The 23,104-nt window shown below is 37.7% G+C and overlaps 1 protein-coding gene across 4 annotated transcripts in view; it reads left to right on the forward strand.

Annotated features, from left to right (window-relative positions):
* The first annotated feature begins 8,983 nt into the window (after window positions 1–8,983).
* Window positions 8,984–23,104, forward strand: part of RFX3 (regulatory factor X3) — a 329,994-nt gene continuing 315,873 nt past the window's right edge. For 2 of the 4 annotated variants that reach the window (XM_078152509.1, XM_021006286.2), the window contains exon 1: window positions 9,646–9,729. The gene's annotated coding sequence lies outside the window, so the exon portion shown is untranslated. Of the gene's footprint in view, window positions 9,730–19,151; window positions 19,270–23,104 lie in introns of all 4 variants that reach the window. The other 2 variants (XM_021006282.2, XM_021006288.2) reach the window with 2 other exon arrangements.

Consider the following 23,104-nt stretch of genomic DNA (forward strand, 5'->3'; position numbering starts at 1 on the left):
GTTGCTGTTGTTTAGGCAATTGGGGTTAAGTGACTTGCCCAGGGTCACACAGCTAGTAAGTGTCAAGTGTTTGGTCTGAGGTCAGATTTGAACTCAGGTCCTCCTGACTTCAGGGCTGGTACTTTTTCCACTGCGCCACCTAGCTTCCCCAATAATTCTTAAATGATCTCTTCTCAACCTATTTTCCAGGTCAGTTGTTTTTTCAATGAAATACTTTACATTTCCTTCTATTTTTTCATTCTTTTGGTTTTGTTTTACTATTCTTTGCTGTTTCATGGAGTCATTAGCTTCAACTTGCCCATTTCGAATTTTTAAGGATTTTCATCAATAAGCTTTTATGCCAATTTAGCCAATTCTGGTTTTTAAGGAGTTATTTTCTTTAGTGAATTTTTGTTCATCTTTCCCGTTTGGTCAATTCTTTTAAGTTCTTTTCTTCAGTGAATTTTTGTGTATCTTTTTCCATTTGGCTATTTTAACGTATTCTTTTCTTCAGTGGATTTTTGTGTATGTATTCATCATTTGGTTTATTCTTTTTTTAAGGTGTTATTTTCTCCAGTATTTTTTGTGCCTCTTTTACCAAACTGTTGACTTTTTTTAAAAATGATTTTCTTGCATCATTCTCTTTTCCCAATTTTTCCTCTACCTCTCTGATTTTTAAATTTTTTAAAGCTCTTCCTTTTGGGGCCTGAGACCAATTCACATTTTTCCTTGAGGCTTTGGATGTAGCAGTTGTGACTTTGTTGTCTTCTGAGTTGTTTTTTTTTTAATCTTCCCTTGTCATCATAGTAACTTTCTATGGTTAGGTCTTGTTGTTGTTTGCTCATTTTTTCCAGTCTATTTCTTGACTTTTAACTTTATGTTAAAGTTGGACTCTGATCCTGGGGTATATGGACCACTGTCCCAAGCTTCAGGTTTTCTGAGCTGCTGTTTTTCAGGACTAGTTATAGGGGTCTGTAAGTTTTCAGTTCTTTCAAGGCGGTTTGATCTAAGGAGAGGTGGCCTGTGCTCTGGTCACATGAGTGATGACACTCTTTTCTGTGCTAGAACTGTGACAAGGGTCCCTGTCGCCCTGTGGCTGCAAGCACTGTTGTGCTAGTGTTCCTCCTTGCCCTGGGACTGAGGTCCAGTACCACAACCTGGATGGGCAATACAACAGGGTTCTGAACTCCCTTACTATCCGTGGGCTGAAAGCTCCAGAAGCTGCAACTGATTCCGTTGCACCCAAGGCCTACTGCTGTCTTGCTGGGGCATTGCCTCCTCTGGACTGAGCTCTACTCTCACCTCATGTGACAGACCTTTACTACTAATTTTCTAAGTTGTCTTGAGCTAGCAAATTATTTCATCTCATCCTTTTGTGGGTTCTGCTGTTCCAGAATTCATTTTGCGATATTATTTAAAGTTGTTTGGAAGGAAATTTGGGAGACTCAGGTGAGTCCCTGCATTTTCTCCATTATGTTGGCTCTGCCCCTATCTTGGGATTTTCAAGGTAGCTATCATAGGATCATAGATTTTGAGCTAGCAGATACTCTAGGAGTCATCTAGTTCAACATTGATTTTACTAGAGACATTAAATGATTTGTCTAAAATCACATAGGAAGCAAGTGGCAGAGTCTGAATTTGAAACCAGGTTATGATTCCTATCCAATAATCTTTCCATTCCATTACACTCTCTTCCCGATTGAGGTTAGGGCTGGGATTAAAATGGATTATCTCCTAATTTCCCTTCAGAATTATCTGCTGTACCAAGCTGTTTTTCTCTTTTTGTAATTAGGCTGAATCAAAACCCAAGTTTCCTGAAACAGCACAATATAGTATACAGTGATTAACAAATAGTTGTTCATTGCCAAGAATAAAACTACATTCAAGATAATAACACGTAATGTCATATAGTTGCATGAACTTACTAAATTTCCAAATAAATTACTGTAGTACTTTAGAAGGAGAACACTTTTGTTTAGAGTAGCCAGGAATTTGTGATTTGATTTGATTCCTATAGAATGAGTAGGATTTGTATAGGTAAAGAGGTAAGAGGAAAGTACAGATGAATGGAACCACCTAAGCAAAAGTTCCCCAAAGGTAGGAATCAAGAAGGCATATTGTGGGTATTGATTTGGGTAGGAACAATATATTAAAGAAAGTTACTAGTTGGGGTGGTAATCTGGAAAAGTGTCAGATTTTGGTTGGCCTTGAATGCCAGACTCAAGAGTATTGACTTTATCCTGAGTAATCCATTGTAATTGGAATGTAAAGTATATGTAAAATAGAAACCTCTCCAGATCCCTGGATCTTTCCAATTTCCTTACTGTTCAATGGCAAATTCTATTTTTCCTTTTTCTTTGAAGAGGAAAGTAAAATAGTAATTATATTTCAAGAAAATTTACTCCTGAACACAATTTCTTAAAAAACACTTCTTAAGGAGAGAACAAACGAAGGCAAATATTTTGGGGGTAGGTGAGGAAATTATCCATTGTTTGGGATTACCTATTAGTGCTGATAATTAGCATACAATCATCCAAATTTAGAGTTGTAATGGCCTCTAGAGGTCATATAGTTCAGAGGTATCAAACTCACAGCTTGGGGCCATGCATGAGTCCTTCTACACTCCTAACAAAAGCCTGAACCAGACTAAAATGTATTGGTAAATGTTTAACAAATGTATAAAAATACAATAAAATGCTGATAACATTAATCTGTGGTTTTCTAAATCAATATGAGGCCTGTAGGGATCCAGTTCTATTTTAGTTTGAAACTACTGATCCAGTTCAACTCCTTTACTTTTCAGATGAACAAACTAAGTATGCATTTGGCTTTAAGGAAACTGGATACTACACCAAAATCACAAGTGATTAAGTAGCAGGAGATTGATTGCTTAATAAAAGATTCACCACAAATATCTTTATTGAACTTCTTGTGCAATTAAATTGATTCTATTTCCCAAACTTTCCCATACTAACATTTCAGGAGCACATCTAATGACAAATGAGTGCATCTTTATGAAATAATTTTGCAGTTATAGATTAACCTTTTTAGTTTCTTAAATCATTCCCCTCTATATACTTTTATTTCAGACACACTGGATTCAGCACTTGTCTCTGAACTCTTTCAATAAATGTTTACTTGGGCATGTGCCAGGCACTATCCTAAATGCTGAGGACAAAAAAAAAAAAGCAAAGGACATTCCTTGTCCTGAAGGAGCTTATAATCTTATGGGGGAGACAATATTTTTGTATGTATTATAATATTTTTGTATAACCTGGAGGCCAATGCCACTGAATCAATGAGTATATGTTGGGGAATAAGGTATAAGAAGACTGAAAGAGTAGGAAGGGGGTAGGTTATAAAGGGCTTTGAATGCCAAACAGTTTTTTTTATTTGATCTTAGAGACAACAGGAAGCTACTGGAGTTTATTTAGTAAGGGTTTTGTGTGTGTTATAATCAGACCTGCACTTCAGGAAAATCACTTTAGTGGAGGAATTGACGATAGATTGCAGTGGAGAGAGACTTGAGACTAGCAGACCCATCAGCAGGCTATCACAATAATCCATGCATGAGGTTATAAGAGCCTTTATTAGAGTAGGGGCAGTGACAGAGGAGAATGGGGGCATGTAGGGGAGATGTTGCAAAGGTGAAATTAACAGGCCTTAGCAGTATTGTTTATGGGAGAGGAGAACTAGAGATAGTGAGGAATCCAGGATGGTTTCTAACCTGAGGGACAAAGAGGTTAGTGTACCATCTACAGTAATAGGAAAGGTGGATAGAGGGTAGGGAGGGTTTAAGGGGGAAAGATAGTGAGTTCAGTTTTAGATATATTAAGTTTAAGATGTCTATTGGATATCTAGTTTGAGATGTTTGAAAGGCAGTTCGACATGTAAGCTTAGACATCAGCTTGAGAATCATCAGCATAGAGATGATAATTAAATCCGTGGGAGTGGATAAGATCAACAAGTTGTGGTTGTGTGGTTTGTCCTTCATTCTCAAAGAGGACCATGACCTCAGAGAGATGACATTACTTACAATTGGCATGATCTGGAAGATCATCTAGCAAACAGAGAAGGAATGATCAGATAGGTAAGGAGGTAAATCAGGAGACAATGCTGTCCTAAAAACCTACAGTTAGGAGGCCCAGTGGATAAAGCACCAAGACTGGAGGATGTGAGTTCAAATCTGGCCTCAGACACTTACTAGCTGTGTGACACTGGGCAAGTCATTTAACTCTGTTTCCTTCAGTTTCTTCATCTGTAAAATGAGCTGGAGAAGGAAATGGCAAAACCATTCCAATATTTTTGCCAAGAAAACCTCAAATCAGGTCATGAAGAGTCATACATGACTGAAATGACTTAACAACAACCAGAAGAGAGATGAAAGAAAGCAGAGGCACCTGTTGCAGATTTTTCAAGTTTAGCTACAAAGGGCAAAAGTGACATAGGATGATAGTGGAGATAGAAAGCTCAAGTAAAGGTTTTCTCAGAATAAGGGAAACCTGGGCATGTTTGTAGAAAGTAGAAATGAGCTTGTAGACAGGGAAAGATTGAAAATAAGCAAAATAGTGGAATTGACAGAGGGGGCAATCTGTTGGAGGAGACGGGATGGAATACTTTAACGAGTAGTTAACTTTGGCAAGGAATAAAGAATAAGACTTCCTTATGTGAGACAGGGATGGCAGGAAAGTGGCAGAAGTCATCTGATAGATGAGGGTTTTTGATCACATTGTTCCCTATTAATAAAATTTTATGTGAGTTCTGAGGAGGTTGAAGAAGGAAGAGTTTCATGAAGAAGGTGTCGTTTAAGTTGAGCTTAATAGAATACGCAAACAGGATGTCTTATTTCCCTATTTAATACTATAAACTCTGAGGGTAGAGTTCCTGTCCTATCTGAATTTTGCCTATCTCCTAGTGTTCAGTATTTAATAAAAATTTGTTGAACTGAAAGGCTGATTTTTTTTTACCCAAAATCAGAACAATTTCTTGATAATTAAATCCCTAAGTGGAATGAATTTTCTTGGGAGGTAGTCAGTTACTTATTTCCTAGAAGACTTCTTTTTAAAGCTAATAACCACTTGTTGGGAATGTTTAGAGATTCCTGTTCAGGTATGGATTAGATCATTTGACTTTTCAGGTTCAGGTCTCTTTATATTCTGAGAGTCTATAAATATCCATTAACTGATAGTAGGAGCTGAGATTTGCCCAAAGAACAAAAGGGATTATTTTGTCTTTTCTCTTTAGTAGTTTGTTAGCTGGCCTATTGTGGGTATTCCACCATATTGGGTAGCATCTTAAGACTCTGCTGATCTTTAAAATATATGTATGTGTATGTGTGTATGTATGTGTGTGTATACATACATATATATATATATATTTCTGAAACATAGCTATGAAATATTAAAATATGCATTTATAATTATCTTTTAAAAATAATATCACAGAGCCTAAAGCAATACCAAATATAAGATATATTACAAATTGTTCCTTGAAATAAAGTGCAGTCAAAACATTAGGCATTTCTCTACAAAGCTCAGTAAGTAGTTTTTATCCTTGGAAACAATGTAACCAGATCCAGCAAATCATTTAAAGGGAAACTTGAGTTAGAAACTTTGTATGCATTTTGCAACAAAATACAGTATCAAACATTTGTACTATATGCAACTGAATGCCATAATTTTGAGTCAAAAGTTTGGATATTTGCACTAGCATTGTAACTTTGAAAAATACCTCTTTTTGTTACAGTAATTCACACTATCCAATTGTAACCAATTAGCTTATCATTGAAAAAATATTTCCAAGTCACTGTATAAGAAGTCAAAGAACCTCAAAGTTGGAATGGGATCTCAGACTCCAAAAGTGATTATGCAGACTTTGAAGACATTCTTAATACTATCAATTAGTCAACAAGCATTTATTAAATATTTACTATGTTCCAGGCACTGTGCTAAGCACTGAGGATACAGAGAAAGCCCCAAACTTCATTTTGGGTTATACACAATTTTAATACTTCAGAAATCAAGGAATTTAGTTCTATGACTCAAAGCTAATATCAGGGCTTATTATTCTTTTAGATTCAATTCAACTATGCTTTAACATGTTTTCCCTTAAAGTCTACTTAAAATTGATTCAATTCAGGGGGTCCTACTATACTCAAGGTACTAAGGATACAAAGATTTTTTTAAAAATTATATGTGATAAGAGTAAAAAAAATCTAGATAAAGTATTATGAGGTTAGAAGCAGCAATTAAACGGGGTTAGGTGGAGGGCTGTGAGCAGCAGGCATACTGAAAGTGTGGTGTAATGGAAAGAGCAGATGGCAGCATGGTGTAGTACAGCATTTCCCAAAATATTTTGGCCACAGAACACTTTTGGACTTGAAATGCACTGATGGAACCCATAACGCTGATCTGGGAGGTCTGGAAAAATTCCAGCATAAAGGGAAGGGTAGGAAGTCTACCCTTAGGAAACAGGAAAAGACTATTTTCATAGTGAAAAATTGTACTTTTTTATCATTTCATATTTGAGGAAAAATTATTGACATTGTTAGCAGAATCCTTACATCACACAGAACAGTATGGTAAAAAACGGTACAGTAGAAAGAGCACTATATAAGATACAAGACAGTGAGAAAATGGAAAGAGAACTTCAGGTCACATAATCTGAGTTCAAGTACACCTCTGTTACCAAAATTCTGTTTTTTGAATACTTGAGTCACTTTAACTTTTGTGGACCTCTAATTCCTCAAGGGTAAAACGAGTTTTGGTTGCAAAATATGAGGTCACCAAACTAGATGTTATCTTGCCAAAAGTTAATATACACAATTTTTCTCAAAAACTGTAGGTACTATGAGTGTAGAAGAATCTGTACAGCTTAATGTATGTAAGCCCCTTAACAGCACTATTTTTGTAATCTCTAGACTTATTGCTGCACCTTAGAAGACAGGAAGACCTGAGTTAAATGTCTTTTTCTGATAAACACAAACTGTGTGATCATAAGTGTAGTTTAACCTCTCAATGCCAACAGGAAACTCTAAAGAGTTATCTATACAGGGATTTTCCACACTGGCATAAAATAACAGGAATTTCACTTAGGATCCATTTTGTTGATGATGACTATTAAAAGTAAAAAAAAAACTTTAAAAGTAATTATCATTGCACTTAGAGAATTCTGGACTGGGGGTTAGGAAGACTGCATTCTCCCAGTTTTACCTGAAAGGTGTGGTAGAGTACATGTGAAAGAATTTTTTCAACTTGTCTCAGACACATCCTAGTGATACATGGGATCCTGGACAATTCTTTTAACCTCTCTGGGTCTCCATAAAATGACTTATTGGACTAGATGGCCTCTAAGGTCCTTTGCTGAGTTCTTTTCAGTGGTGTGTGACCTCCTTTGGGGTTTTCTTGGCAAAGATACTGGAGTGGTTTGCCATTTCCTTCTCCAGCTCAAAGCTGATGAGGAAACTTGAGGCAAACAGGGTTAAGTGACTTCCTCAGGGTCGCACAGTCTGAGGCCACCCTGACTCCAGGCCAGGCACTTCATCCACTGTGCCATCCAGCTGCCCATCTAAGGTCCATAACAGCTCTAAAACTATAATTCTATATCATCTATTCCCAAACTGTTGGTATTACAGATTATGACCCCTTATTTTACAGACTAACTGGGGTTGAGATTAGATGATTTATTCAAAGGCCATGAGACTCGCTTAGGGACTGTGCAGTGGAAAAACTGTTGGCATTTGAAGTGTGGGATCTGGATTCAAATACCACTTATTTACTTAACCTCCCTGAGCCTTTGTTTCCTCATCTGTAAAATGAAGAGGGGTCAGGGGGAATTGTAGGGAGGGAACTAAATGTTTTTTTTAAAGGTCCTTTCCGCTGCCCTCTACAGCTGCGATCCCACACCTAGGTTCTTACCTTTTCCCACCACACGACCTACCCCCTCATCTGTCACCTTATGACATTTTAGCGGGTGTTTAGGGCCTTCCCCACGATACCCCCTTCACCCCTGGTGTACCGCACCATCGAACCAGCTCAGCTGGAAGTGCTGAAGCCCTAGTCCAGAGGGGCCACCCCAAGTTTTCCGCGAAGCATTCGGAGGAGCCAAGGGCAGCAAGGCCAGAATGGTCCAGACTCCCTCGGCCAGCATTACCTGGGAACGAGGCCCCAGCAGCGATGTGGGCACGGCCTCGGGCCCACTTTGTACTGGCTTTGCAATGAGGGAGCAGCTGGCCTATCACCGAGGGTAGCTCATGTCCCCGGAGAAATAAAACGGTCTGACACCGGAATAACGTGTCAACACTACCCCGGGCACAGGAGCGGGTCCTCCGCCCGGGCCGAGTCGATATGGGGACAGGTGGCCACACTTCCCTCACCCTTCCTCCCCTCCCAGCCTGGGTGTCGGCAGGTGCCGTTCCTCTCTCGCTCCACAGTTCTACTCTCTCTCAGCTTCGTAGCTGGGGAAGGCGAACAACTGACTCTCCTCGCGAACGTAAGCAGCGGGGATCAAATCTCTCGACCGGGACCGCCTCCCCAACGCGCTCAGGTCTCTCGCTCACTTTTAAAATGGCGGCCGCGGCGCCGTGAGCTTGGCACGCGCACCTTCTCTACCGCCCCCCCCAACCCCCCACCTCCTGTTAGCTATCTTCCCCCCCGCCCTCCCCTCCCACACCATACACACACCCCCTCAGCGCCGCTCGCCTCCGCTCAGTGCCTTCTGGGGGCCGGCAGGAGACCGGGAAAGCAGGAGGCTAGAGAGTGAGGGAGGGGGAGGGAATGAGGGAGGCAGGAAGAGACTAGAAAACTCTTGTCCCGCGCGGGACCAGGGAACCCTAGAGCGCTAAGCTGCTCAACGACTTGGAAGAAGAAGAAGGAGGAGGAGGAGGAGGAGGAGGAGCAGCAGCAGCAGCAACTAGGAACGCCTGCGCCTCAATTCCAGGAGAGGCGGTAACATCCGGGCTACTGCCCCCCCTCGGAAGTGACGTAGCCGCAGGGGAGGCCACTCTCCGAAGCGCCCGTTTCGCTTTACCGCCTACCCTGGCCAGCGCCATGTCCCACCGCCCTCTACCGTGACTGGTTTCTCCCCCACCCTTTCTTTCGTTTGAGACGAAGCGGAGAGGGCGGGTGGGGGGGAGGTTGTTTCCTCCCTTCAAAGCTATTCTGTTGAGCCATTAGTCTTTTTTTCCTGGAGACACGAGGTCTCCAAACCTGTCAAGGCACCTTCTGCTGTCATCTTCCCCATTTCCTAGTTTCGCCTGCAGAAGCAATAGTGTTGGTTCGAAAGGAGCTTCTGGTTTCTCCCTCTCTCTCGCCCCCCTCTCCCCCCGCCCAGGTCCCTTCCCGTCATTTCGACTCCCTAGATTATCCTTCCCCCACGCCTTCTCCCCACTCCCACCGTGAAGTGTCAGTCACCGGGCCCTGAGCCCGCCTCTTCCGGCAGCGGTGGCTCTCAGGTTCGGTTGCCTCCTCCCCTCTTCCCTCCCCCAACCCCCCTCCCCGTGTGTCTCCCTCTCCCTCCTCTCTCCCTCTCTCTCTCTCTCTCTCCCTCTCTCTCCCTCTCTCTCTCTCTTTTGTGAGTTATAGCAACCGTTGCCTTGTGAATCAAGCGCCATAGTCACCGTAGTCCTGGCGACTGTTACCCATCAACAACAACTACTCCTCTCCTCCTCCTCCTCCTCCTCTTCCTCCTCCTCCTCCCCACCACCACCATCTCCATCACCCACCAACAACACCACAATAATCCACAGCCAAGGTGAATATTATTCTATATCTACATGTGTGTGGGAGCGTGTGGATGTGTGTGTACGCGTGTGTCCGTGCGTGTGTATTTGTGTGTGTGTGTGTGTGCGCGCGCGCGTGTGTGTGTCTCACTCTTCTGCTGCTGCTGCTTCTCCTCACACCCCGGGGGCTGCTGCTGCTGCTGCTTGCTGCTGCTGCTGCTGCTTACTGCTTGCTGCTGCTGCTGCTGCTGTTGGGGCTTCTCCTCTCTTGCTGGAGCTTGTTTACAATTTATATTTACTAACTATATACATAGACTAGGATGTGTGTGTGCGTCTTGCGCCCCCCAGCCAGCCCCAACCCCCCTGCCTCTCTGGTTGCACTTTAGGGATGGAGTGTGATCTGGGGGGTCTGTGGGGAGTGGGAGAGGGAAATACAGTTTTCTGATTGGTATTGTGGAATATTTCTGATCTCAGGGTTGAGGAGGAGGGTCAGGTGGAGAAACCAGAAATTTTCCCCCCTTTCTTTTTTCCTTTTTTAAACCTGTATGTTTCCTGCTTTTTTTCAAAACCGAAATAGATTACAATATGCAGGAGGAGCCAGAGGTATTTTTTGTTGTTGTTCACTTGTAGGGCCTGGTATGGATTTTTTCCCCTTTAACCTCAAACATTGGTGAACTTTTCCCACCTCTTATTTTCTTCATTCTGTCCTCTCTTTGCTTTGTGATAAATGGGGTATTCTTCTTTAATCACCAGCAGTTTCATTGTTTTCTTTTTCTTTTAAAACTGTATTTTCTTTGTGCTGCAAACAGTCTTAATATCCATTGAGTACTCTTCTCCCTTGTGTTTCTCCCCCCCTCCAAACCCCCCCCCCCACCTCCACACACACTGAAGCCAGGGGCCTCTTTACTGTGCTCTTGCTGCTTCGGAGAAAGAGAATTTTTTTAAGTGTCTTTTTTGTGTGTGTGTGCTTGTGATTTAAACCGGATGCAGAGCATCTGTGATAGTTCGGTTAGTAGTTATTGACAGAGCTTTATCTTCATGTGGAGATGGGAGGGGTGGTAGTGAGGTTCCATTTCACTTTGATAAACCTCCAAATAGTGAAGAAGGTCTTACTAATTTACATTGAGGTTACAGGACTGTGTTTTAAATAGATAGGACAGAAGAAAGCTTTGAGAGAATTCAGTTTATAATGGTATTTGTTAGTTATGGTACTTTGAGCTTTTTTCCCCCCCTTCTCTGTTCATTTTCCTTTGAGAGTTGAAATTGAAGTCAAGTTGTTCATAAAGAATGTATGAAGCTTCTCAACTTGAAACGTGTGTATATTTCCCTTACTTTGTGGTTTAGATCTAGAGACTTCTATTCTTAACGTTTTCTTTGTATTTACTTTTTTGTTTTCACTGGACATCAAATTTGTTTAAATACTCTTATCAATTTAGAGGGCCATTACTTCTGAAATATTTATATTTATATATTTTTTCTGTGTAGATAGACAAGAGATTAGCTCTCAACCGACAGGGTTGATCTTTAGAGTTAACCCAGTTTTACAATGCAAACTCCTTAAATTTGTATGTTGTATAGTGTAACTTTTAATTAACTAATTAATAGGAATGTGCTATTTTGTTAATGTACATTTGTGAAAATACATGTAATTTCCTATTTTAATTGCACATATTTTGTTTTCCGATGTGGAACTTGTTAAATCATGACTTGAATATGCCTTGGTTCCTTGTAACAACCCCAACCAAAAAGACATTGATTTCACTTTAACTGATAGGGCAGACTGAAGAATATGACAGTATTGAGACTGTAAAATGTTATGCAGGTTAGATAATTGTAATGCTTAAGTAGGACTAATCTTTTGCCAAATGAGGGTTTTGTTTCTCTAAGTTTTATTCCTTAAGTTTTATTTCCTGTGAATGCTTTATATAAGTGTGGTCTGAGAGCAGTCTTTCTCAAAGGATCCTGGTACCTTTATGGTTTATCTTTCTGGATGTCGAATCTGTAACCCTAACTTTGTGTTCTTTTTTGGTCAGAAGAGTGTCAAATGCCCCAATGGTTTCTGATCCTGAAGCTCCTGGGTCTCATAAACTCTTACTAAAGTTAATAGGAGTTTTGCTTTCTTAGATACAGGTTCAGACTTTATGTCATTTGCATAATGGGGTTATCAGTAGAATGAGTAGACTATGGTATAATGTTATGGTTTAGTATTTTAATGTTCAGGATGCAAGAATTTGCATCATGTTAAGGGACTTATAACCATTGCACACAGATTTTGGGCTTAAAAAAATCAGTGGCATGTTGATGTGAGCACAGAACTTTCATAGATGTAGCAAAACTATTAGTTAAAAAGAGATTATTGGTAAAGTTACACTCACAGAAGATTATTTCCACTTAAAAGTGAGTCAACTTCATTTACATAGGCATAAATGCTGAGGATACTGGCAGATTCGTTAACTTTAAAGATAATTACAGTTAATATAGTGAGTGATTTTGCTTCTCATTTTGATTATTGCCATCTTAATGTTTCTTAGGAGGGTTCTATAAGTAGATATTCTTAAGTTTTAGACCTAGCAAGTGATCATGCCTACCATTCTTTGAAAGTACAGTGATTTGGAACACAAACCCAATAAAAATACTTATATATTGTTTTATGTAGTTGAACATTTATGATTTAATTTTTGTTTTAATGGCCTAATATATTCGATATATATCTTGAGCTTTCTGAATTGTTTGCAGTATTTGTCCTGGTTTATTAGTTGAGTTAAAAGAAAATAGATAATTTTTGAGTCTTTTGTTTATAAGTATTAAACCAAAATCCATTCATTACAGTCATAGTTCCCCAATCTTTTCATGAAATCGGAAAGTTAGGCCTACTTCATATAATAAATACTATACCTTTTTTCCATCATTCAGATAGACTTGTGCTGTAATCATAAGGTTTTTAAATGTTCCAAACCTTTCATTCTAAAGTACTTTATACCCTATTACATTAATAACATGGCTTTTGAAACATTGAAATTTATTTTCTTTTTTTAAGCAAACAAACTGGAGATTCAAAATAAATGTAGTAATCTATCAAAGATAAAGTCTGTGCTTTATTTGAGTACTGGCACATGTTGCTAATTGATAACTTTTTTTTAATCATTCTTTTAAAAATCAGATTGGAGTGTGCTTTCCTCTGAACTTTCTACAGAAAAAAAAAACTGTAGGCGGAATATAAAGACTTCACTTCTTTAGATTCTGAATGTGTGTTTTTCTTAGTTAAATGGTTAGCTAGCTAGCTCATCAGAAGTGTAGGAAGGATAAAAGCAAACTTAGAACAATACAACAGGAATGCTACTCTTGATAAAGTTATACAGAAAATAAGGACATTCATTACGTAGGTACTTACATTACTGAAGAAATAAACTTAAAATTATGAATAGCATCACATAATCATTTTGTGTGCTAAGTATGGGGATAAAGAAAGTCATATCCTTGCTTTAAAAATGAATACTTATAGTTCCTCAAACAGATATTTTTGCTGACTGGTATTATTTGTACATCCTTAGAATGATCACCACAAAATACATTTTGAGTTCTCTTCTCACAGGTGCATAGTGCTCCCATATTTTGGAAATCCAAGATTAAGTGGATCTGACTAAATCTAGCTTGTTAGGGACAGATGGCTTCTTTAAACAGGTGTCACTTTCATTTCTAGTGCATTGTGTTGGGACTTCCAGTGGCTCACAAAAGGGCTGTCTAAAGCAGGTGGCATCCTTTGCTTTTGTCATTAGTAAAATCTACTTTCAAAGCTAATTATTTTCTCAGGAAGAGGTACTTTTTAGTAAGTGTTTTTTAAAATAGTTTAAAAGTCTTGTAGTTACTAAATACAACATTTCTTTTTTTATATCTTTGTTTGTAAGTAGTATAACATGAACCTTTTTGTGAATCATTTAATTTTTGATAATATTGCTTAACTTCTTTTGAATACACAAAGCAAATTCAAAAGTTATCTGGCAATTCAAATAATGAGGTAATTTTGCAGGGCAAGAAGCCACAGCAGTTGGAAATGAAATACAATTTGGTTACCATGACAAGTGAGCTCTAACTTTCACATATGATGTCGTATTTTTTTAATATAGCATATTATAATGTTAATATTTTGTATCTGAAACAGGTGAAATTTTAGTAGTTTTATTATATCTTTTTTTAAACTAATTTATAGATGAAAACATTTTAAATCATCTTAATAGCAGATATTAAGGTTTTCAGGAGCATTTTTAAAAAGTATTTTAGGATAAGTTTCAAAAATAAAATTCTGTGTTCAACTACTAAATGAAGCAAAATCCACCCATTAGTCTTTAAGGTCCCTTTCAATGCTATCCTCATTGTGGGAATTTTATATTTCCTATAGCAAATGCACCAGAGGGTGCTATACTATTTGAATTGCCGTCACCAAGCAACATGAACTTATGTGGACTTTTAGTTTGTGGAAAAAAAGACATCTTTAAAAAATTATGGGCACCTTTAAGCTTATATTGGCCTGAGATTGTATAAGAAAATTGAACATAGTGTAGTTTTTAGAAGCTCTGCATAAAATATACCATTTCATTATTGGTAATGTGTCAGTGTAACATATACCAATATCAAGACCTAATCCTTATTATATAATTTAATTAAAAATGAAAATATGAAAATGTTAGCTTTACTTGTGTAGTAGAGTGCACACTGATTTTTAGTATGTTAATCTTTGTGTCCTTTAGTTTACCTGACTTGAGATTTATGTCATTTTTTGTAGTATGCATTCATAATATGGTGCCTTCTAAATTTGTTAATACACATCAATATTGTTCACTTTCATTTAACACATATCAGAAAATCAAATTATATATAGAAATTGTGCTTTTATTTTTTATGGAATGACTTAAGGCTGTCATTAGACTGTACCAAAGAAGTAAAAATTTAATTGTTTCAGTTTAATTAAATTAATGTAAATGAACTAGAGAATTTTTTTCATCCAAATTCACTCTGGTCCTGACTAACCTGGTTTGAGTAAATGGGGTTAATGTACCTATTCTATCTGCTTCTGAGGATTGTTGTAAGGAAAGCACTTTGTAAAGCTTAAAGCATTATTATGAATTATTATTAATAGCTGTTGTGACCTCCTTCTTGCTTTGTATTGTATTGATTTGGAAGAGTGGTTTTGGATTTTGCATTGCCTTCTGGGTATGATTTTACAGTCAAGGGAAGTTTTATGGGAGGACCAAAGAATAAAAATCTCGTACCATTAAGTTAGATATATATCAGTGTGGGCTGAAAGCACCTGGCACTGGTAATAATAGTAGTAATAGCTGAAATATGCATAGAACTTTATAAATATTGCCTCATTTTATCCTGGGAGGAAAGTGTTATTATCTCCATTTTACAGACAAGGAAACTGAAGCAGATAGATTTTAAGTGACTTACCCTGGGACATACAGCTTCAAATTAAGAGGTTGAATTTGAACTTGGCTCTGGATTTGAATCTAACTGCCTCTTAAGTAAATGCAAGTAGTTGTGGTACTGTGAAAGGAGCACTGGCTTTGGAATAAGAAAACTTAGCCATATCCTTGACCATAACTCTTAACTAGTTTAGTTGACTGTGGCCTTGAGTAATCACACCTTTGAACCTCAGTTTCTTTATCAGTAAAGTGGGGGGTAATAAGGCTAGCATTACCATGTAGGTGAGTTATCATAAGGAAAGTGCTTTGTAAATTTCAAAGTACTATATAAATATGAACTATTATTATTAGTGTTTTCCTCTTACTCAAAAGATCTTTTATACTATGTTATATAGGCAGTTCTTAACTGTAATTATTCTTAAAAGTGACTTCACATTAAATCATAGAGCTACATATATCCTAACGGAATAATATATAGATATCAAAGCCACTAATTATACTAATGCATTTATATAGCACTTCAGTTCAGCAAACATTAAGTGTCTGCTAAAGGGTTAGACACAGTAGATGCTGGAATACAAATACAAAACTGAAAATAGCTCAGTCTTCAGGGAGTTTGTGTTCTCCTAAGGGGTTTAAAGTTTGCCAAGTGCTTTCTTCACAACAACCCTGTGAAATAGACAGTATAAGTGTTGTTATTCCTCTTTTTTTGACCAGCATACTGAGGCTCTGACAGGTTAAAAGACTTGTTCATGGTCACACAGCTAGTGGAACTCAGGTCTGTCAGTCACCTAATTTCAAGTCCAGCACTCTCCACTAGGGCATGCTGCACCCATACAAAATCCATAGTTTAGATCTGGAAAGAACCCTCAAGGTCTTCGCTCAGTTTTCTCATTTTACAAATGAGGAAAGTGAGACTCAAATAAAGGGAAGTCACAACCAGGATTATAGAGGTGGTGAATGGTAAAGTCAGCATTGGAACCCCAATCTTTTAATTCCAAAGCCAGATTCCTTCAAATTTCATGTTCATCTTAATAAAGTAGATGAGTCAGGTTTGCTTAAGAGTTCTTTGTTTTCTTCTTCCCAAAAGAATTAGAGCTAGTAACTGTACATTCTCTCTTTCTCCTCTCCCTTTCCTCTTCTCTCTTATTTCCCCTTCCCTCTCCCCCTCTCCTTTTTCCTCCAATGTCCTTTCTCATACTAACTTATGTGACCAGTAGTTACAGTTCTGGGCCTGGAGTCAGGAATACTTGAGTTCAGATAGCACCTCAGATGCAAGGTTACTTGGGTGACCTTGGGCAAGTCACTTAACCTCTGTTTGTCTCAGTTTCCTCAACTGTAAAATGGGGATAATAATAATAACTACCTTCTGTGGTTGTTGTGAAAATCAAATTAAATGGGGACAGCTAGGCAACACAGTCGGTAGACCACTGGCTCTGAAGTCAGGAGGACCTGAGTTCAAAACTGGCCTCAGACCAAACACTTGACACTTACTAGCTGTGTGACCCTGGGCAAGTCACTTAACCCCAATTGCCTAAAAAAGAAAAAAAAAGATCAAATTAAATGATATTTGTAAAGCACTTAGTGCCTGCCAAGTAGTGGTAGCTATAATTATTATTAAGTCACTTAATCTCTCAATTTCTCAAGTAACTCTATAGAATATAAATTACAGTCCAATTGCTTATTTGCATCAGTGGAATGAATTTCCATATTGGAAGTTCCCTGTACTAGTGAAATCATTGGTCAGCCCCTTCACCCCACCCCAAAACATCTATACATCTACTCCTCTGTTTATCAGATTTCCTCTCAAAATTTCCTATCACAGTAAACACAACAGGCCAGAATGTTTTGTTTGAAAAGACTTTGCTAACCTCTGAAACTTTGTTATACTCAAAGAGTAAGATATAATTAATGTGTATTTAATAACCCTAAATCAAACCATATGTCTATATTCCTCAGAGTAAATTCTGTATTTTAAGTAAACACTAAGATGATACCTATGATATGGACAGTCATATAACATGATCTATCCATCTGTCTGTCTGTCTATCATATAATCACATATGTCATGATTCTTGATTGTCATCTTTCTATCAAAATGTAATTTCCTTTTCATATCTGCCATATCTGAAGAATTTTTTCTTTATACTTCAGTCAACTATATATTTTCATCAAAACTATTTCTAAGCTTTATGTTAAGTCATTATAAAAATTCTTTACCAGTGGATAGTCTGCCTAGTTTTTGTGTAATGGTAGGTTCACCAGGAAATGATTCCCCCTGTTTATTATTTCCTAGAGACTATTAGCTGCATGTCATAGAAGTATAAAATTTAAGAGTCAATGAAATGAATATTTTAGTTAACTTTTAAAAATTTCACAGAGATATTAATAAAATATTATAAAATTGGATGTAGCAAATGGTAATTTTGGCACAGTTGGTTTCTAATTTTATTCTTAGATCTATTAAGGGAACTTTAAATATCAGACACACACAAAATATAAACATGACTGTCTTCGGGTGCTAAAGAAAGGATAAGGATCCCCTTTCTCAACAGACACTTTGTGCCATCTCTTAGTTGCTGTTCAGTACTTTGTTGTATTTCTGTATTTTGAGGTATGTTGTAGAAATTAAGTATTTACTTGGGTATTAAGGTCATTTATAAATTCCTATAATTTTGCTTGAGCTATGTCTGATTTCACTTTTCCCAAATTAGCAACCTGATTTATTTATTCTAGAGAAAGTTGATCTGATAGTTTATTTGCTCTTTAAACTGAATTTTATGGAGAAGTTCTTACAGCTTTATATTTTATCTCTTATTGAGGCCTGCCTTTTCATATTGCTTAGATCGGAGGTTTCAAACATTCAACCTGCAACACTCAAGTGGAACCCAAATCAGATTAAAATGTAATTGGGATATTTAACAATGAGTAAAAATATAATAAAACATAGATAATATTAATATGTGGGTTTTTAAGTCAATATGTGGCCTGCAGGAATTCTTATGTACAATTTAATGGTTCCCATTTCTATTTAACCACTAGGTTAAATTACATGTTCTCTTCTATTTTTTTTTTTTAATACATAACACTTCTTCTGGATGAGTTACTTTAATGATTTGAGCATTCCATAACACCTTATGTGATTCTTGTTCAAGTTTTTCAGTAGAGGATCTACCCATTACACTAAAGGGTTTTCCTTTGCTTCTTTTAATATTTTATTCATGTTGCCTGCCTATTATTCCTCACTCTCCCTATTAGTCACCCTTCTTGGAGAGGCAGAATAGTACAATGGAAAGAGCATTGTCTTTGGAATCAGGACCTGGTTTCAGAACCTGACTGTCACTTAACATCTATGTGATCTCTATAAGCCTCAGTGGGTTCCTCATCTTTAAAATGATGGGGTTGTATGAGTTGGCCTGTTAGATTCCTTCTAGCTCCAGATTTATGATTCTATGATCTTCCTTGATGATGTCTTTTACCTTACTTGTCATGTACAAGTCATTTTTAGTAATTTGCTATGTCTATTTATACCTATCATTGAGCTTTCTTTTTTAAATCTAGTTTACCTTTCTTTTTCCGCATATAATATATCTAACACTTAACTTTCAAAACTGTCCTGCTTGTCTGTGATTCCTTCTTAAAAAAAAATTTTTTTTGGTGGTGGTAAAGGAGTCCTATCCCTAGCCCTCTTCATGTTCATTTTATGTTGTTCTTTCAATCATCTGCAATTCTGATTCTGCAGAGGTCATAAGGGTCTGTGATTCATAGTCATATAATGGCACCAGGAGAATATTGGTGTTTTAAAAAGATTGGCTGTTGTGGCAATAAGCAGCTTGGGACTATTGACAGCCCTGTACAATTTCTCAAATGCAATCTAGCTTGCCTTCTTCCTTCTATTCAATTTTAGTAGTAGCTTATTGTCATCACTAGTGCCTGTTTAAGATACATAAACAAATAGACTAATCCAATGGGGTGTCATTCATTTGCATGTAATATTGTGGATCCACTTTAAGTTTTCTTTTTTCATTTAGTGATCATGGATCTCATTGATGAGGCTCTGTAAGGTTCCAGTTCTCTGCAATCAGTGCAATGTCATCCACAAACAGAACATTTGAGGAACTTCACTATCTCTAAGGGATCTTCTGTTTGGTATATATAACTATGCTCAGCACATGAATTCGGCACAATCTTAACTCTAATACCTCACCACCCACCCCCTTTCCTTTTTAAAGATAGATTTTGCATGTATTCTTTATGGATATAGAAAGGAAGCAGCTAAGAAATATTACTTGGATATGATGATTTATAACTTTTATCTGTGGTTTGCTGGGTAAACATCCCTCTTATTGTCTTCATCCACCTGGTCATCTTTCTTTTGGTCCACATTAATGAAATATGCATGCATGTTATGCCAAGGGTGTTACTTATTTGGTTGACTCTTTGGTCTATAAGCCATTAACTTGGCATTATACTACTATACTTGGAGTTTTATAATAGGCTGTTTTAAATTCAAGAAATACTCTTTAGCAGTGTGGTATAATATCAAAGAACAATAGATTGGAAATGTCAGGAGACTTTAGTTGTATTTACAACTTCTTCACTATCTTGCCTTATGACCTGGTCACTTCAACTCTTCACACCTCAATTTTACTGTCTGCAAAGGGATGAGGTTGAGCTAGGTAATCTCTTAAGTCTTCTGGGCCTTAACATCTTATGATTTTGTGAATTTTGATATTTGGCATACTGGGACAACCACTTTTGCTTGCCTCTTTGGTCTGTAAGCCATTAACTTGGCATTATACTACTGTACTTGAAGTGCCCCTAAGCCTCCTCCAGACCAATAATTTAGATTCATCTTTCTTATTACCTGTATGTGAAGCAGCATGACACAGCCAGTACTACTGATCATTGGAACCACAATTTAATCCTCAGATTAGTCTAACCTAGACCTTTTTTTTCCCGTTATCCGACACTCAAGGAATGATGGGCTAGTAAACAGGAGTGTGGCTTGGAGAACCTACGGTGAACAAGGCAACTGGCCTGCAACAGGATTAAATCCATGAGTCACAGAGATAAAAGTTTGAGTGAGGGATGAGAAAAGTAAGCAGGAGAGCAGAGGAAAACCAACCAGAAAATTAATGGGGAGAAATGGTGAGAAAGAACAAAATAATGAATTGTGAGTCTGGAAAACTCAGTTCTTGATTAATTTCTGCCACTAACTAGTTGGGGGACCTTAGGTAAGTCACTTAATATCCCCATTAGGTTTCAGTTTCCTTATCTGTGAAACAGATGGGTTGGGCCAGTTGACTTCTAAGGTCCCTTCCAGACCCAACATTGTGTGCTTCTTTAATTCTGTTACATTGGTAGCTAGGCAGTAGTCAAAGGGAAACCTGCTCTAGGTTGAGGGAATAAGCCACAGTTATAACATCCTCTTAGAATCATCCACCAGGTCAGGGCCTCTACAGTGAGCTGTGGGCAGGGACATTGATCTCTCAGCCCACAATTCAAGAGGTCACTCAGTCCTAGAGATGGATTTTCAATCTGAGCAATATTATGAGAGGTAGTTGAGGCCCCTGGTTTACCCCTGAGGAGCTCAAGTCCAGAATGCCATTTCCCAGGAATATGGGTGTGAAGTATCCAGAGAGAGGAGTCTCTCATTACTAGTAACTATAAAATTAACTCTTTTGGATATCAACGGTCCCATGTCTTAAGTTTTCTTTGAATTTTCATCTTGTGTCTCCCCTTTTTTTGGGGGGTGGGGAGGGATTAGGATAAAACTTATCAAAGAATCTAAAAATGTTGTGGTAGCTTCTCTATGAGGCCCAGAGGTGTTCTTGACATTCTGGGGGCCCTGCTTCAGGAAAAATTACCTTAACACATGTCATAAGTCACAGGGGCATAAATTCATGGTTTTTCTATGACAATTTTATCTCAGAGGTTTTTCCTTATTTAATGTAATTTTTTGGGGGGTGCTTGTTAACACATTAATACTTTTATTAAAGTACAGACTCTAAAGATTGAAAGTAAGCCACATGACTTTATCTTAAGTTTACTAATGTCCTAAGGAGGCGTTCCTTTCCCCTCACCTCCATCTCCAAATGCAAGCAGGATACAGTGAAGTAGCATTTTCATCTTCTATCAAGAAAAAAATATATTACTCTTTAAAAACAGAGTAGATTTCAGAGGGGTACACAGACAAGCAGTCCGATGTTAGTACCACCAAGTTAAATTTACTTATACTGAAAAGAATAAGCTATATAATGGATTGGTGGTTTCATATGCAAGCCCCATTTCCTGGCCTTCTTTGTATATGAAAACATTCATGTTTAATAATTTTCTAGTTAATGTTTTTTTTAAAAAGAATAGATGCATTCTCTACTACATCTCACACTTGCAGGAATCTAACAGGAATTTTAAAAAAAGATTAATGAAAACATTACTGTTTTCTAATTTTTCCTGAATCTTCTGTTTATTGAGCAATATAACCAGATTCTTAAAATGTTTATCACAGTTTATCTGTGAATTCATTTCCTCCCATAAAATAAACATGAATTATATCTGTCTTTACTTAGCTGAAGAAGTGGGCCTTAAACTTCTGACTGTACCACATCTGCCAGTTAGGCCTCTGTTCTAGAGGAAGGAGCACTGGATGTAGAGTTGGGAGACATGAGTTCAAATACAAGCTCTGATACTTAACTTGGTGTGTGACCTTGGGCAAGTCACTTAAACTCCCTATGTCCGAGTTTTCTCTTCTGCAAGACAGAGATAATAATACTATGTATACTACCTTTTTCATAGGGTTATTGAGAGGAAAATGCTTGATAAATCTTATAAGCAGCATCAGATTAATTTACAAGGTAATGTAACTATCATAACACACAGCCTTTTCTTGAAAGTGCTGAGAGCATACAATACCTCCATTTCATGCCTTTGGGGCCACAAATAGGGAGAAAATAAAGAAAGAAACAGAAGTGTTGACAATAGATCCTGAAATCATCTAATGTTTCCTACATGCTGTTTTCTAGCTACTTTTGTTTTTTGCATAAAGATTGGAAAGATTTTTCATTGAAATGTCAAGTTTCCAATTATTATTTTGAAATAACCATGATTTTCCTTTGAATGGGTATTTACTCTTCCCTTGCCCCAAATCTGATCACAACTCCTTTACATTTCATGTATTATTGGGCCAAAAAAAAATCATTGCTTGAAAGCTAGTCTTCTGGTGATGACCTTCACCATGCTTAGCTTGTCTTTGACTGACAATCCGCATTACTGGCTTGTGTTCAAATGTCTGTCCAGCTTGGTAGGACTTTTCAGACCTTGTTCTTCTCTACCATAGAGTTGCACTTTAATGAAGGACAGATTGCACCTTTTCTGTGAACTTAATGGACACAAATATTTTTAGCTCTCAATATGCCTGATAATGAATAGAGACATCCCTTTGTAGAGCTTGTATCCTAAATTAAACACGCACATCCATAGAAAGGAGGAAAGAGAAAATCCTGCTTATGTGCCAGAAAATAAAAAAGATGGATTAACTCAGTTCTCTACCTTCTGCTCTGTGTGGGAAATTCTGAGTTGTCTTTGTGGATGTGTTTGGTGATTGGACCAGGTTTTCTTTCCTGCTTGTGTTCTGAACTGGCATTGTTTGGGACAAAAGAGTGTAGCCTGTCTCATCCCTAATAATGCTTTGTCTGATTGACAGCCAATTATACCTAATGACACTATTAGACAATGGTTTTCAGAAAGTCTTAGTTTAGGAGAACCCCGATCCCTTTAAAAATTAAATGATAGGACATTATTAAAGGATTTGCAGATAAATTTACCACTTCAAAATATGTAGTTAATGCACAGAAATTTCTGGTTTTAAGTAGTCAGGGATGTCTTAATGAAAAACCAGTATGTAAAAATTCAGTTCCAAAACAGATAAATTTGGGGGTACTTATTTACATTACAAATAGAGACTTCATTTTGGAACAAGATT

Source organism: Phascolarctos cinereus, unplaced genomic scaffold (genome assembly GCF_003287225.1).
Source record: "Phascolarctos cinereus isolate Bilbo 61053 unplaced genomic scaffold, phaCin_HiC Scaffold_4;HRSCAF=312, whole genome shotgun sequence".
NCBI classification, from domain to species: Eukaryota; Metazoa; Chordata; class Mammalia; order Diprotodontia; family Phascolarctidae; genus Phascolarctos; species Phascolarctos cinereus.